The sequence below is a fragment of the Rhinatrema bivittatum genome, chromosome 2 (genome assembly GCF_901001135.1).
Source record: "Rhinatrema bivittatum chromosome 2, aRhiBiv1.1, whole genome shotgun sequence".
Classification (NCBI taxonomy): Eukaryota; Metazoa; Chordata; class Amphibia; order Gymnophiona; family Rhinatrematidae; genus Rhinatrema; species Rhinatrema bivittatum.
Window position 1 is genome coordinate 480,013,796 of NC_042616.1, and position 16,654 is coordinate 480,030,449.

Genomic DNA, 16,654 nt, shown 5'->3' on the forward strand with positions numbered 1-16,654 from the left:
AGCGGACTGCTGGCGCGCCGTGCTCCGATGCAGGGGCTGGTCCGAAGGCCTGTACCAAGTCCCCGGGCCAGCGCCATGCCCCGGTCCTGCCCCCAAAACGTTGCGTCATTCGGCCACGCCCCGACACGCCTCCTTCCAAAAACCCCGGGACCTACGTGCGTCCTGGGGTTCTGCAAGCGCCGGCGGCCTATGGAAAATAGGCGCGCCGGCGTGCAAGGTCCTGCTCGCGTAAATCCAGGCGGATTTACGCGAGCAGGGCTTTTAAAATCCACCCGAGAAACAATAGTAAGTCAACAGTTTGTTGCAAAGCTTTCAATGCAATTCACTACATGCAATACTGATTGCAATCTTCTAATAGCCATTCCTAATTCAGTAGCTACTGCAGGTTGAGCAAAGGATAACCAGGAAGTATAACTAAGTGCATCTAATAAAGGATAATACTGATTGCAATCTTTGAGCAAAGGGTAATATATTCTCATAAAAGCAAGGGAAACAACAAGGCATAGAGCAAAACAAACACAAAGAGAAATCAAGCAAGAAGTGGCAACAGTTCAGTTCATATAATTATGGCTACAAGATGTCTTCTGTGGCAAAGGATGGAAAGGGCTTGATGGGATGATTTACAGTCATCGAAGCATAAATGAGATGTTTATGTTTATGGATCAAAAACCTAATATGAGAGCAACACAATTTCAAATTAATCAATGAGAAGCTTCCATCATGCTATAACTCTACTATTATTAATCTATATAATGTTCCCACATTATTATAAGGTAATTTGCAATAGTCTAAACCACAAACAACTCAGGTACTCAGACATTACATAGAAACATAAATTTTACTCACAGCATTCTTCAGGTGCAGGACATACACATAACACAAAAGACAAACAATGAACACATATTTGAGCTCAAAAATTAAACCAAAAAGTGTTTGGGAAATATTTGGATCGATCCAGAATAAAACAGGAGTCAGATTTAAAATAAATCTGTTTAAATCAAAACTGGGAAAATATGGAAAAATGTCAGCTTTACATCTTTTGTGGCAGGAAGGTTGTCAATCTGGAAAATATAAGGTAATGGTTAAAGTGAAAGTTTAAACTACCTTCTTATTTCCTTTATTATGCCTCTAGGAGGCACTACCGCAAGTTGCTCTGTGGAATAATAGCAGAGCAGGAAGCAGGAATGTCGATCCAAAATAAAGGCAAATGACAAAAATGCTTTCTTTTTCAATCTAATCACCTGGAAAGACGTTTTTATTTACTAAAGAGACTACTGTGAATATTTTACCTAAAGAAAGAAATAATATATTAAGCAGAAAAGTAAAAGGAATCTTCTTTGTTTAAAGAGAAAGGAACTCAGAAACTAACTACATGTGTCACCTCATCCAGCCATGCAAATTCTTTCCCAAAATAAACAAGAGATAGGGGCTGAGAAACTACGGTCTTAAAAACAGACAGTCCAAAACTGTAGCCTATCCAAGAGTTAAATTCTGAATCTTTGCTCTTGTAAGGGGGAGGGGAGAAACTCTGGGAAGGAAAAAAACAGCCTGATACTTAGTACAAGTACTAAGGGACTGGGGAATGTGACACAAGGAACTTAAACTTAGAATGCCTTAGAAAAGACAAATTACCAACTTTAAGCTACTATGTAACAATCAGTAATGAAACAAAAATTCAGCAAAAAGTAAATGAAAATAAAGGATGGATTACATATGCATCTAAGAAAAGTGCCTCAATAACCTAAAATTAATCAAAGCAAATTGTTGCTGATTCGGGTCATAAATAAAAGCTTTATATTTGCTTCACGCTTTAACTCTAAAGCAAACTACCTGCTCTGGGCTTTTTTTTTCTCTACTGAGATAAGTGAATTCCTAAGGGTGAGGTATGCTAGGGCTAAGCATAACAGCTCCTGCAGCTATGAAGAAAGAAAAACCTCTCCTCTCACTCTAAATCTAAGGGCTCTTGGTGGGAGAAAAAGTGTTCCTCTCTTTACATCCCCAGGGCTTTAGAAGCATCTTACTTGTCCGCCTACAACATTCATGGGAAAAGTGTCCTCATTCTCCACAGTGCCAACAAATCAATTCGGGGTCTCTCCTCTGAGGTGATATCCAAACGGGGCTGGGGTGCCATCGTTCCCCTCCATGTTGGCTAAAGCCTCGAGGTGGTCTCCTATAGGGGGTCTCGTAAGGAACAGCAGGAGTTGTGGTAGCACTATGCTGTTGCTCCTGGGCTATCTCAGTCTGAACAACAGGGTATGCTGTAACATGATCATCAGAAACCAAAATTTCTGCTGTAGGGAGAGAGGGAACTTCTCCTTGCTGGAATGTGCTAGCCGAACTATTATGACATTTCAGAATCTTCTTTTCATTAGGGTGATAGCAATTAATTACTCATGCCACTGGCGTAGGCGTTTGTGCCACTGCTGTGATGGGGTAGCCCTCTCTGAACAAAAGTGTCTCATTGTAAGTAAGAAATGCAAAAGATAACAAATCACTAAACTAATAAGTAGAGCGCATAATAAAACAAAACTGAAACTTACCCCAGTGATGGCACCTGTCATTTCATCAGCAAGTTCAGCAGCTGCCTTAAATCATCCAAGTCAAATGGCACCAATATGTTAAAGTCCTGAGGGCGGCTGTCTCGGTGACTTCCAAGTCCCTTACCTGGGGGTTCTAGGAATGGTATGCAGATAAGCCTTCTGGTCCTTTTCTGCTGCAAGGGGTGCAGGGCCTCTGGAATCTGGGGGTGTAGAGTTTGAAGCCTGGCTCGCTCGCTGTGGCCTCTGGAGTCCTCTCCCAGTGGTTACTAGGAACACTATGCAGATGAACCTTCCAGTCCTCTTTTGCTGCAGGGGATGCGGGGGCCTCTGGAAACTGTAACTGTGAAGTTTGAAGCCTGGATCACACGCTGTGACCTTTGGAGTCCTCTCCCAGGGGCTGCTAGGAATGGTATGCAGATGAGCCTTACGGTCCTCTGCCTCTGCATATTAACATTTTCCATTAATTATTCTATTTTACATATATTCTTTGCATTACAAGACTCCAAAAGCAACAACTCTACCTGTGATTTGGCAGCACTGCAAATATTACACCAACCCCTAGAATGCCAATAGATCTCCAGTTGGGAAAACACAATGAACAAGACCGCTACATATCCCTACACAGAAAATACATGTTAGCAGAATACTTCACCTTAGTCACACATGCAAATTGACCCTCAACAAATACAAAATAAGTAATCACAAATTAAAAAAAGAACTATACAAAAACTAGAATGATAACCTCAAGAAGTCAGACTCTGCATGCAATGCAGCACTGGAGCTTTAGAAAAAGACATGCATTGCCTCCTAGACTAAGAAGAGCCCCATCATTGTTTTTGTGAGGTGTGAGGGCTGTTATGTAACATAACACCCCTCACAAGAAAAATCACAAAGTCTTGAGAGCACCCATATAATATGGGATAACATTGGGGCTGCTGAGCCTTTGTCATTTTTCTTGGGGGAGGTGGGTAGGGAAGAAAGAGAGCAACAGGAGAGATTAGAAGAAGGGAGACCAAAGTGAGAGAATGGTGATAGAACAAGGGGTGAGAGCAAGAGGGAGTGAAGATGGGGAAGGAATGTGGGGTTCTAAAGGGGGCAAAGGGGCAGTGACAAAACTAAAGAATTTGGCATCCAGGGTGGATATTTACTTTGGCACCCCTATATATAATTTTAAAATTTAAATACACAGAAAAATATATTATTATGTCTGCTAGTTGATTTTTAAATAGTACACTAAGTACAGTACTATCATAAACAAATTAGAAGGAAGAAAAATGCAGGGCATTAATAAATCAATGAACAGTTATTACTGCACATATCAGATAAGATAAATTCATATGTAAAGATGGGTCCTACGTTGTCTCAATAGGTCACGTACAGCATTTTTGGATAGTACTTACGTCTTACGTAGTTCCAATAAAAACTATAATAGCCTGCCAAGCATACAGTTTACCCCAAGAGGCAAATCCATTGCATCAAAAGAACACTAACGCCCAAGCCTCAAACAGCAACAACCCTACCCAGGAAAGAGCAGTATTGCAAATATTACAACAGGCCTTAAAAGACCAATATACCTCCTACTGAGAACAGAAATATTGAATCCTACACAGAAAATATATACTAACAGAATCAACACAGAAAGATCAACAAACAAGAAAATAAAAAAAAATAAAACATCAATCATAGTAAAACCATACTAATAAAAATAATAAATATTTCAAAACAGCGGACACATCAAATAACATCCAATAATGAAATTAATAAGGATTTTAAAAATCTGCTACTTTCTATATCTGGGATTTTTTTATTATCTCTAGTCACACTGAGATTGTCATGGATTAGGAGACAGGGGCCAAAACTTTATCCTCTCTCTCTCAAACACACATGCTCTTTCATACCCTCTCGCTTTCACACACACAAACCCTCCCTTCTCTTTCTCTCTCACACATATCCCCCATTTTCTCTCACACACACATGTTCACACACAGCCCTTTTTTCACACACAGACTATCATACATATTCTCTCTTTCCCTGTCTCACACACACACATATATACACACAGGCTCTGTCTCACATTCATAACCTCTATCTTCCTCACACAGACACAATCTCTCTGGCTCTCATTCACACATACACACACACACACACACACACACACACTCAGACATGTGCGCATGTGCATATGCTCTCTGGCTCTCACATGCTTATACACACACACACACAAACAGGCTCTCTGGCTTTTATACACATGCACATACATGGCTCTCATACACCCATCCCCTGCAATCTTGCTTATCAGTCCCCAGAAATCTTTTTCCCCAGCTCCCTCTCTCCAGCATTATTGCTTCCAAGCCTCCCCTCCCCTCTCAGCCCCCTACTCCTCAGCACTCTTGGTCCCAAGCCCCCTCTCAGACCCCAACTCCCCAGCACTCTTGTCCCAAGCCCTGTCTCCCCTCTCAGACCCCCAACACCCAGCAGTCTTGCTTCCTTCTCCCCTTCCAGATATCCCATTTCCCAGCAGTCTTGCTTCCTAGCCCCCTTTACCTTTCTCTCCCCTTCTCAGATCCACACTCCCCAGTAGTCTTATTTTCAGCCTCCTCTCCCCTCTAATACCCCCACTTCCCAGCAGTCTTGCTCCCCAGTCACTTTTCCCTGCCTCAATCCTCTCAGTCCCCTACTTCCCAAAATTTGTTCCCCAGTCCCCAGAAGTCTTGCCCTCCTCCCATACCTTCTCATCCACTATCCCCTCACTCATGCAGGTGGCCAGTGCATTATTTCCTTTCCACCAGCGCTGATGCGACCCCCTCCTCACCTTCCATGTTTCAAACATTCAGAGAATTGCAGTCTTGCAGCACGGGTCCCCTTCTTCCTTCTTGGCTGTCATCACCTGATGGTACCTGCGCTGCAAGGCTGCAATCCTCTGAATGTTTGAAGCATGGAGGGTTAGTGAGGGGATCACAGTAACACCACGAGGATGACCATCTAAAAGGGAGTAATGTGCCCTTCCTCTGTCACCAGTGATGATTCTCCCATTGTCGGAAAAAATTAGGGTAGCCATGGACCCTATGACCCTCCCCCTATTCCAATACCTATGACCCAATGATTAGATGTGTTTGTCATGATCTCCTTTTGGTAAAACCATGCTATTTCATATCCCGCATCCTACGTGATTCAATTTACTTCACTATCCTTTCATTAAAGAGAGTCTCATTAATTTATCCACCACTGATGGAACACTAACAGATCTAAAACTTCCAAACCCATTCCTATTATCACCCTTCAGAAATGGGACAACATTTTATCTTCTCCAATCCCATGGAATAACTCCTGTCTTCAAAATTTGATTAAATAGATCCTTCAGCAATCCTGCCTGAGTTCCCGTAATATCCTAAGATGTATTCCACTGGCCCTATAGCTTTGTCCATTTTAAGTTTTCTAGTTCCATGCAGATACTCAGTTTCATAAATAATGTGACCTTTATATCACTACTAAGAATGTGCAGAGGGAAACATGTTGTTTTGATTTGTTTTGCATGTCACAATCATTGAATTGGTTCATTTCAAATGAAAAATAGAATTTTGATTGTTTTATTTGTTCATTTAGTTGCCATTGAAGTCAATGAGGGAAGCAATGCAACCAGTTTTCGGCTCCCAAATTGGGGTTTTCTAATCATTTCTCATGAAACTTGTGGATAGACATCATCAGAAGGGTGAAGGCACTTCAACACATCAAGATTGTGTCAACATGGCACAAAAAGTGGCATGAATATAGCCCAAGGACCCACAATGAGGTACAATGCTACCAGCTGTGGCAAGAGTTCTCCAAGGAACCATCAGAGGGGCAAAGCATGAGGCTCCAAAAGTGGAACAAAGAGCACCAACAGTGAAATGAACCTCCCCAAGCTGCATGAAAGGGTCAAAGTGACACCAAATGTAGCATGAAAAGCACAAGGCACAATGAAGAGGGAACAAAGCACATTTTTGTAAGCTGCTTCGCAAAATTGAAGAGTGTTAAAAATGTTTTAAAATTAAAGACTAAAATAAAAAGCATCATGAAACATGTATAGTGGGCACTCAAAATGGTAGGAATACCCCAATGCTCTAAACAAAGTGCAAAGGGCACCAACCAAATTGGTACAAAGACCTAAGCAGAGAGAAACAGAGGAAATCCCTGGAGGAGTCCTCATTATCATTTCTGTATAGCATCATTAGGGATAGGGGCTGGCTGTTCAGGCTTGGAGTTGGTCTTCCCCTTTGCTGTGTATAATCTCAGCCTTGTTAGTATCATATGCCTCCTCCACTTCCTCACTGGAGGCTACAATGCTAATGGCTAGAGGCACCAAATTCTCTTTAGCCACTAGTTCTCTTTAGCCACTAGTTCTCTTTAGCCACTAATTCTCTTTAGCCACAATCATTGAATTGGTTCATTTCAAATGAAAAATAGAATTTTGATTGTTTTATTTGTTCATTTAGTTGCCATTGAAGTCAATGAGGGAAGCAATGCAACCAGTTTTCGGCTCCCAAATTGGGGTTTTCTAATCATTTCTCATGAAACTTGTGGATAGACATCATCAGAAGGGTGAAGGCACTTCAACACATCAAGATTGTGTCAACATGGCACAAAAAGTGGCATGAATATAGCCCAAGGACCCACAATGAGGTAAAATGCTACCAGCTGTGGCAAGAGTTCTCCAAGGAACCATCAGAGGGGCAAAGCAGGAGGCTCCAAAAGTGGAACAAAGAGCACCAACAGTGAAATGAACCTCCCCAAGCTGCATGAAAGGGTCAAAGTGACACCAAATGTAGCATGAAAAGCACAAGGCACAATGAAGAGGGAACAAAGCACATTTTTGTAAATAACCTTATCTCTCCTACTCCTACCTTATCTCTCCTACTCTCCTCAACAGTTTATCATGTATCCTCCTCATAATCCACCTATCCTAAACTGAATTAGTTGTCATAATGTTTATATACTCTAATTTATTGTAAAGCTAAATAATGTTTATCTATACTTATCTACTCTAAATTATTGTAAAGCCTGTTGCTACGTTACGTTACAATGTGAACCGAGGTGATGTTTTTGACGTGCCCCGGTATATAAAAAATTCTTAAATAAATAAATAAATAAATAGTTGTTCAATATCCTGTGATTTAGGGAATCTAGGACACAATTCGTCTTCTAAATTAGTTTTTGAAAATACTGCCTCCATTATCTAAGAAGCAATAATAATGGAGGCAAGAAGTCCTGATTTTCACTGCCGCTCTTTTGCTGCCCCTGACATTTGCTGTTGTATAATCAATTGAAGGCTAAATACCAGAAGAGGCCAATAGTTGTAAGAACTGTAAGGGAAGAGAGTTTGAATAAAAATTCCAAGAAGTCATGAAACTGTTAAAGATACCTGGGCAAGATCCACATAAAGCATCAGATTGCCAGTGTAAGACCAAGAGTTGGCAAATGCAATAGGGGAAGATAATTTTAAAAGAACCTTGAAGCAGTCAGAGCAGAGGAGGAACTACCCAAAGGTACAAAGAGTGGCTTGGAGCAGAAGCAGTATCAGTGGCATTAGAGATTAAAATAACAAATGGTAGGTACAGATCAATGCTGCAAGATGGCCCCAAAATGTGCAGTGAGGGATGAAGCAGGAAGAAGAATGGCATCAAAAGCCCAAGACACCAAGAGGGAAAAAGTGTCCATACGTGATGCAGCTTGTATAAAAAGCATCAGATTGCCAGGGTAAGTCCAAGAGTCGCAAATACCATAAATGAAGATAATTTGAAAGTAATCTCAATTAGGGATGTGCATTCATTTTGGACGAATTAGACAATTTCAACGAATTTCAAAGAAATTCATCCTGATTCGGAGTACCTGAAAAACAATTGTAATTTTTCCAAAATTTTGGAAAAATTTATTTTTCGGGTTAGTACACAGTAACCCGAAAATCAGGGTACCCTGAAAAAAAAAAAAGCCCGAACCATGGGAAAAACAAAATTTCCCATGGTGGGCTGAAAACGAAGCCCAAACCAAATGTTCTTACTGCAGCACATCTCTAATCTTGATGACAGCTAGAGCAGAGGAGAAATAACTCAAAGATAGCAAGTGTGGCTTAAAGCAGAAGCAGCAGCTGTGGCTTATTGACTTGGGGGAACCAGTAGTATAGTGTATTTGGATTTTCAAAAGGCATTTGACAAAATCCTCCATGAAAGGCTCCTAAGTAAATTAAAAAGTCATGGAATAGGATGTAATGTATTTTTGTGGATTGCAAACTTGTTAAAAGACAGGAAACAGAGAGTAGGATTTCATGGTCAGTTTTCTCATTGGAGAGAGGTATACAGTGGAGTGCCTCAGGGATCTGTACTTGGACCATTGCTTTTTAATATGCTTATAAATGATCTGGAAATGGAATAACAAGTGAGGTGATAAAATTTGTAGTTGACACAAAATTATTCAGATAAATTAAATCACAAGCAGATAGTGATATATTGCAGGAAAACTTTGCAAGACTGGAAGATTGGGTGTCCAAATGGCAGATTAAATTTAATTTGGAGAAGTGCAAGGTGAAGCATATAGGAAAAAATAACCTATGCTGTAGTTACACAATGTTAGGTTTCATGTTAGAAATTACCACCCAGAAAAAAGATCTAGGTGACATACATTGAAATCGTCAACTCAGTGTGCTGCAGTGGTCAAAAAAAGCAAAGAGAATGTTATGAATTAATAGGAAGGAAATGGCAAATAAAACAGAGAATATAGCAAAATTGCTTACCTTGTAATAGGTGTTATCCCAGGACAGCAGGATGTAGTCCTCACATATGGGTGACGTCACTGATGGAGCCCTATTCCGGAAAACTTTCTGTCAAAGTTTCTAGAAACTTTTGACTGGCATCTTGAGGCTACTGAGCATGCCTAGCATGCCATGATCCCTCGAGCCACAGGAGTCTCCCTTCAGTCTCGTTTGTAGCAATGAGCGTTAGCCAAAAATAAAATAATAAAACGTATCGGACCCAACTCCGCGGGGTGGCGGGTGGGTTTTGTGAGGACTACATCCTGCTGTCCTGGGATAACACCTATTACAAGGTAAGCAATTTTGCTTTATCCCAGGACAAGCAGGATGCTAGTCCTCACAGGCTGAGTCATCTTTGTATTGGACCAACATTGTACAACTTGTGCAACAGGCACAAAAACTGGCGTACTGTTGGGAAAAATGAGGCAGCCTGAAATAACGAAAATTGGATGTAGAAGGAGTTGGATCATGCTGGAAATAAGTTCTTTAAGACAGATTGTCCGTAGGCTGAATCTTGTCGTCCTTCCTTGTCGAGACAGTAGTGAGCTGCAAAGGTGTGAAGAGAACTCCATGTTGCGGCTTTACATATGTCAGCTATTGGCACTGAATGATAGTGTGCTACTGAGGTTGACATTGCTCTTACTAAGTGAGCCTTTAGTCGCCCCTGGAGAGGAAGGCCTGCTTTTTCATAACAAAATTGTATACAACCTGCAAGCCAATTAGATAGAGTTTGCTTGCCCAGCGCTTTTCCAGGTTTGTTTTGATCAAAAGAAACAAAGAGCTGGGTGGATTTCCTATGGGTCGCAGTGCGATCCAAGTAGTATGCAATCGCCCGTTGACAGTCTAAGGTGTGTAAAGTCCTCTCTTCTTGATGAGAGTGTGGCTTGGGGAAGAAAGTAGGCAAGATGATGGATTGATTGAAGTGGAATTCCGTAACTACCTTGGGAAGAAATTTTGGGTGTGTACGGAGTACCACTCGATCATGTAGAAATTTTGTGTAGGGTGAGTATGTGACAAGTGCTGGTAACTCGCTAACCCTTCTCGCAGATGTGATGGCTATTAAGAAAATAGTTTTCCAAGTGAGAAATTTAACATTACAGGAATCCATGGGTTCAAAAGGAGAATGCATGAGCCGTGTTAAGACTACATTAAGGTCCCATTCTGTGACCGGTGGTCAGTGTGGAGGTTTAAGTTGAATTAAACCTCTCATAAATCTACTAATGAGGGGTTGCACTGATATTGATGCATCTCCGACGGTATTGTGATAAGCTGAGATTGCACTTAAATGTATTCTTACAGACAAGGTCTGGAGAGTCTGAGAGATGCCATTGATAGTCTAATAAAGATGATGTAGTGCAGGAAAAAGGGTCAATACTGTTTTGTGTGCACCACGTGGTAAACCTTTTCCATTTAGCACGATAGTTCTTTCATGTAGAGGGTTTACGTGAAGCTACAACCACTTGAGAGACATTAGTTGAAAGATTGAGAGGTTGTAGAATCAAGCTTTCAACATCCATGCTGTGAGGGATAGGGATTGAAGGTTGGGATGACGCAACCTGCCCCGATCCTAAGTTATGAGGGTGGGTGCTGTGCCCAGGTGAATTGGTTCTCTGATCGAGAGGTCTAGAAGTATGGGGAACCATATTTGTCGAGGCCAATACGGGGCTATGAGTATCATGGACCCTTTGTCCTGTTGTAGCTTCACTAGAGTTTTGGATATTAGTGGTATCGGGGGATACGCGTATAGAAGACCTGAGTTCCAGTGGCGAGCAAAGGTGTCCCTGGGTAAGTGGTTTCTCTGCTTGAACAGGGAGCAATAACTGTCCACTTTGTAATTCAGTTGTGATGCAAAGTGGTCTACTGTTGGTTGACCCCCAACTTTGAAAGATCTTGGTTGCCACTTATGGATTCAGAGACCACTTGTTTGGTTGGAATTGACGACTGAGGCGATCCGCCAGTACGTTGTGACTGCCTGCTAGATAAGTGGCCCGTAGAAGCATTGAGTGTTTTAGGGCCCAGTCCCAAATCTGTGCTGCTTCTTAACAAAGGAGATACGAGCCCGGAGCTCCCTGTTTGTTGATGTACCACATGGCTACTGTGTTGTCTGTTTGTATCAGAACAGTCTTGTGGGAAAGGCAGTCCTTGAATGCATGCAGTGCATAACGTATAGCTCGAAGCTCTAGGAAATGTATCTGAAATGTAGCTTCGAGTTTTGTCCAAGTACCTTGAGTCTGCAAATGGCCAATGTGTGCTCCCCACCCTAAGGTGGATGCATCTGTAGTTAATGTCACTTGTGTAATCGGTTGTTGGAAAGGTAGGCCTGTGAACAAGTTGTCCATGTTTGTCCACTATAGGAGCGAGGACCGTAGTTGCTGAGTTACTTGAACTGGATAGGACAGTGGTTGAATGGCTTGTATCCATTGGTTTCTGAGTGTCCATTGAGTGACTCTCATAGCTAATCTGGCCATAGGAGTGACGTGAACTGTGGAGGCCATGTGACTCAAAAGAGCGGCATTATTAAGTTCTATCTATCTACAGTTAGCGGTTTCTGTCCCAGTTTATATGAAATTTCGTTGTGAGAGTTCGAGTCCAAAATAAGGAGTGTCTTGTTCTAAAGATTCACTAACCCCTGAAGAAGCTGCACAGTTGCAGCGAAACACCGGCCGCTGTTGGGTACCATCAAGATTAATCCACAAACTGTGGATTTATCGTGGATTTATCATGAAAAATCGTTACTCCCATTAGTGTCCACTAACAGGAGTTATTTGGGGGGAGGGTGAGAAAACCAGCACACCAAAACAACCCCTAAACCCACCCCGACCCTATGAAACTAATCCCTTACCTTCCCCCACCCCCCCCAGAACCCCCCCAAAACCTTTTACGAGTACCTGGTGGTCCAGTGGGGGTGCGGGGACCGATCTCCCACTCTCGGGCCATCAATGCCATTTTGGCTGCCACTCAAAAATGGCGCCGATGGCCCGATTAAAAAAAAAAACACCCGACCCTTTAAAGATGACCCCTTAGCTTTTCCCACCCTCCCGATCCCCCCAAAACATTTTTAAATTACCTGGTGCTCTAGTGGTGGTCCCGGGAGCGATCTCCCGTTCTCGAGCCGTCGGCTGCCAATCATAAAGATGGCGCCCATGGCCTTTTGCCCTTACCATGTGACAGGGTATCTATGCCATTGGCCGGCCCCTGTCACATGGTAGGAGCACTGGCTGGCTGGCGCCATCTTTAAAGATGGCCGCCGCCATTGTAAAGATGGCCACTGGCCATTCAGTGCTCCTACAATGTGACAGGGGCCAGCCAATGGCAAGGATACCCTGTCACATGGTAAGGGCAAAGGGCCATCGGCTCCATCTTTATGAGTGGCAGCCGACTGCCCGAGAATGGGAGATTGCTCCCGGGACCACCACTAGAGTACCAGGTAATTTAAAAATGTTTTGGGGGGATCGGGAGGGTGGGAGAAGTTAAGGTGTCATCTTTAAAGGGTCAGGTGGGTTTTTTTTTAATCGGGCCATCGGCGCCATTTTTGAGTGGCAGTCAAAATGGCTCTGATGGCCCGAGAGCGAGAGATCGGTCCCCGTGCCCCCACTGGACCACCAGATACTCATAAAAAGTTTTTTTTGGGGGGGGGCGGGGTTTGGGGGGGTGGGGGAAAGTAAGGGGTCAATTTTAAAGGGTCGGGCCTCACTAAAAAAAAATTAACGATGTGAATCGGAACCAATTCCGATTCACATCTCCAGCGATCAGATTTTTTTCTCCCTCCAGCCAAACCCGATCGTCTTAACGATCGGGCACACGATTCACATTTTTAGTGTCGTGCTCAACGTCTAAATCACCGACAAGCTCTCTGGTCCCTGTTTTTTAGCTGCTTTAATTTCAATTTTTACCAGGACATCCTTGGGGATTGCTGCAACAGCTTCCTATTCCTGTGGAACCTTGGACTCATCTTTCTAAAGATTTCATTGTGGATTTACCAATGTCAGAAGGGAAACAAGTTATCTGGGTTACTGTAGACAGATTCTCAAAAATGGCTCATTTTGTAGCTCTTAGGAAGCTTCCAACTGCTTAAGAACTTGCACAATTTTTTTCCGAGCATATCTTCCGTTTACATGGATTACCACAACATATTAATTCTGATAGAGGATCACAATTCACTGCAAAATTTTGGAAAGCACTTTGCAAAAAATTTGATATTCAATTGGATTTCACCTCAGCTTTTCATCCACAGGGTAATGGGCAAGTTGAATCAATAGAATTCTTAAGACTTATTTATGATCATTCATAGGAGAGAGGCAAGATAATTGGGTATCTTTACTCCCATGGGCGGAATTCTCTTATAATCATCACACACAAGTAGAGGCTTAAGAAAGTCAGAAAGAAATGATGCAAATTATAGCACTTTTAAGCTCGAATTACTGGCATTAAAATGGGCGGCTACTGAAAAATTCAAGGACTACTTAGTTTATAAAAAGTTTATAGTTCGATCAGATCATAATCTACTCAGGTATCTTAACATGGCAAATATACAAGCAGTGGAACAATGATGGCTGGCGCAATTAGCTGAATTAACATTTGAGATTAATTACAAACCGGGGAAACAAAATATAGTAGCAGATACGTTGTCTAGGATTCTGCAAGGAGAAGAACCTGAAACAGAAGATGTTGAAAAAGATTTTCTAAAAATTGAACCAGATCAAATTAAAAACATGTTATGGAAAAAGAAAAAATGAGAACAGCAATACTAAGAATAGCAAGCAACATACCACCACGTTAAAAGTATTGCAACAAGAGAACATAGACCTCCATGTAGTTTTAGAGGTAAAAACAAAAGAGAAATACTCATTCTGGACATTTTGCAGAAAACACCACTTTAAGAAGCATCAGAAGAGACTATTTTTGTCCTAGTATGAATAGGGATATTAAAAATTGGACAAACAATTTTAAAAGATATATAATAGCTAAAGAGAAAGTACCCAAGGTTAGGGCAGAGTTATTTTGTTTTAAAGCAAACTATACTATACTAGAACTTAGCCAAAGCCGAATAGAGAATGTGTTGAATTTAACAATGTTCACACATTTTACATTAGTAGTACCGACTAGAGATCAGACAGCTCTAACCACGGCTAAAATGATTTTATACCAGTGGATTGTACACTACAGCTGTCCATCCAGAATCCATACAGATCAAGGGAGAAATTTTGAATCTGAAATAATCAAAGAGCTATGTCATTTATATGGGATTACAAAATCTAGAACCAGCCCATATCACCCAGAAGGCAATCCATGTTGTGAACATTTCAATCGAACTATGCACAACATGCTAAAAACATTGGAAAAAAATTTAAAAAACAAATGTCCGAAGTATCTCCCGGAATTAGTGCTAACATATAACAACCATACGAACAGTTCAACAGGTTATACACCATTCTATTTAATGTTTGGCAGAAATACTAAGTAACCAAGTGATTTTCAAATAACTTCTGAAAATAAAGAAGAAAGTTTAAATCTGAATGATTGGATCATGCAACATAGAATAAAACTAGAAGCCACCTGTCAGATAGCTAGAAAAGAAGCTGAAAAGAAGTTTGTAATGAGAAAAAAACAATATGACAAAAAATGTAGAGCAGAAATAATAAGACCAGGTGATGGGTACTGCTAAAGAATCTTAAAATAAGGGGCAGAAGGAAAATTCAAAATTACTGGGAAGAGCATCCATATGAAGTAATATAATTGATGTACCCTGAAGGTAACACATTCAAGATTAAAGCTAGAAATGGAGAAGTTAAGATCATACACAGAAATCTACTAAAACTATATAACTTATTTGAAAAATTAGAGAAAAATAAACATAGAACACAGTCTAAGGAACAACAAGAATCAACAGAGCAAAGTACTAAAGAAATAGAGACAGTATGGGGCAGATTTTAAAAGCCCTAAGTGCGTAAATCCAGCTGGACATACGCGCACAGGGGGGTTACGCGCGCTGAGCCTATTTTGCATAGGCCCAGTGAAATGTGCAAGCCCCGGGACGGACATATGTCCTGGGACTTGAAAAAAGGGGCTGGGGCGGTCTGAGGCGGGGGCAAGGTCAGAGGCCTTCGTAGGGCCGCTAGGCCGGGGGATTGTGCGGCCGCACTTGGCCGGCACTCACAACCTACGCCTGCCCGGAAGCAGGTGCAACTTATAAAATAAAGGTATGGGGGGAGGGGTTTAGGGGAGCGGGTTAGGTAGGGGAAGGGAGGGGAAGGTGGGGGGTGGAAGGAAAGTTCCCTCCGAAGACACTCTGATTTCAGAGCGGCCTCGGAGGGAACAGGGAAAACCATCGGGGCTCCCCTAGGGCTCGGCACGCGCAAGGTACACAAGTGTGCACCCCCTTGCACCGCCGACACCGGATTTTATAACATGTGAGTGGCTGCACATGCATGTTATAAAATTGGGCATAGATTTGTGTTCGCTGGGTTGCACGCACATATCTACTCTCGCGCGTAGGTATTAAAATCTGGCCCTATGGGTTCCCATTACTAACAACGAAGTGGAAAATGAACAGATAGGAGAACAAACTGCAGAATGCAATTTACCTTTAAACATTATTGAGAATGTCATACAAAACAATAGAGTATCTAATAGAAACAACAAAGGGAAAACTCCCAAATATCTTGATAATTATGTATTATATTAATGAGAATGGTATCAGAAGTTGGGTACTTAGTATCTTGGTCAAAATCCAAGAGAGCTAAGCTGATAATCTGTATAGTTGATTATGAACTTACTATTAACAAATAACATTTAATGTGAACTTATTCATGATTATACTTGTTGCAGATAGAACAAAACACTGTTTCTTAAAAGATATAATTGATAACCAAGCATGCATAAACTTCACTTGAGTTGTAAAAAAATTGTATGAATGTAGAGTGGATGAGTAAAACTACGGAATGTCAAGGACGACATTACATCTTAAGAAGGGGGTATGTAAAGGGATACCCAGAGTAAAAAAATAAATTGATTAATTAAATTAAATAATAGAAGACTTACCTGTCCTATATTCCACGAGTAGAGTCCAGAAGGTTCAGATTTTCTGCTGGCCAGAGTTGTGCCAGAGGCAGTGACAGTAGCAGGATAGAGACTGAAGACAGCACTCAGCCCTGCTATGAGGGACTGCCAGAGGCAAAGGCCAGACAGAACTGAAGGAAGAAAAAGAACCGTGAGAAAAGACAAGGACTGCAGCTACCCAGAAGCAGCGTTGTGTTGCTGGTGATCAGCTGCTCTTAGTGCTTATGGTAATGAGCAGGAAGTGCTCTCAGAAGGCAAGGCCTCTGGACTAAGA

At 41.7% G+C, this 16,654-nt stretch overlaps 1 long non-coding RNA gene across 1 annotated transcript; it reads right to left on the reverse strand.

Annotated features, from left to right (window-relative positions):
• Positions 1–208: 208 nt before the first annotated feature.
• On the reverse strand, positions 209–16,567 carry LOC115085000. The gene is made up of 3 exons (XR_003854687.1): positions 16,363–16,567; positions 2,541–2,980; positions 209–670 (listed from the first exon to the last, which is right to left on the reverse strand). It is a non-coding gene; the product is annotated as an uncharacterized LOC115085000 (long non-coding RNA).
• Positions 16,568–16,654: the final 87 nt, after the last annotated feature.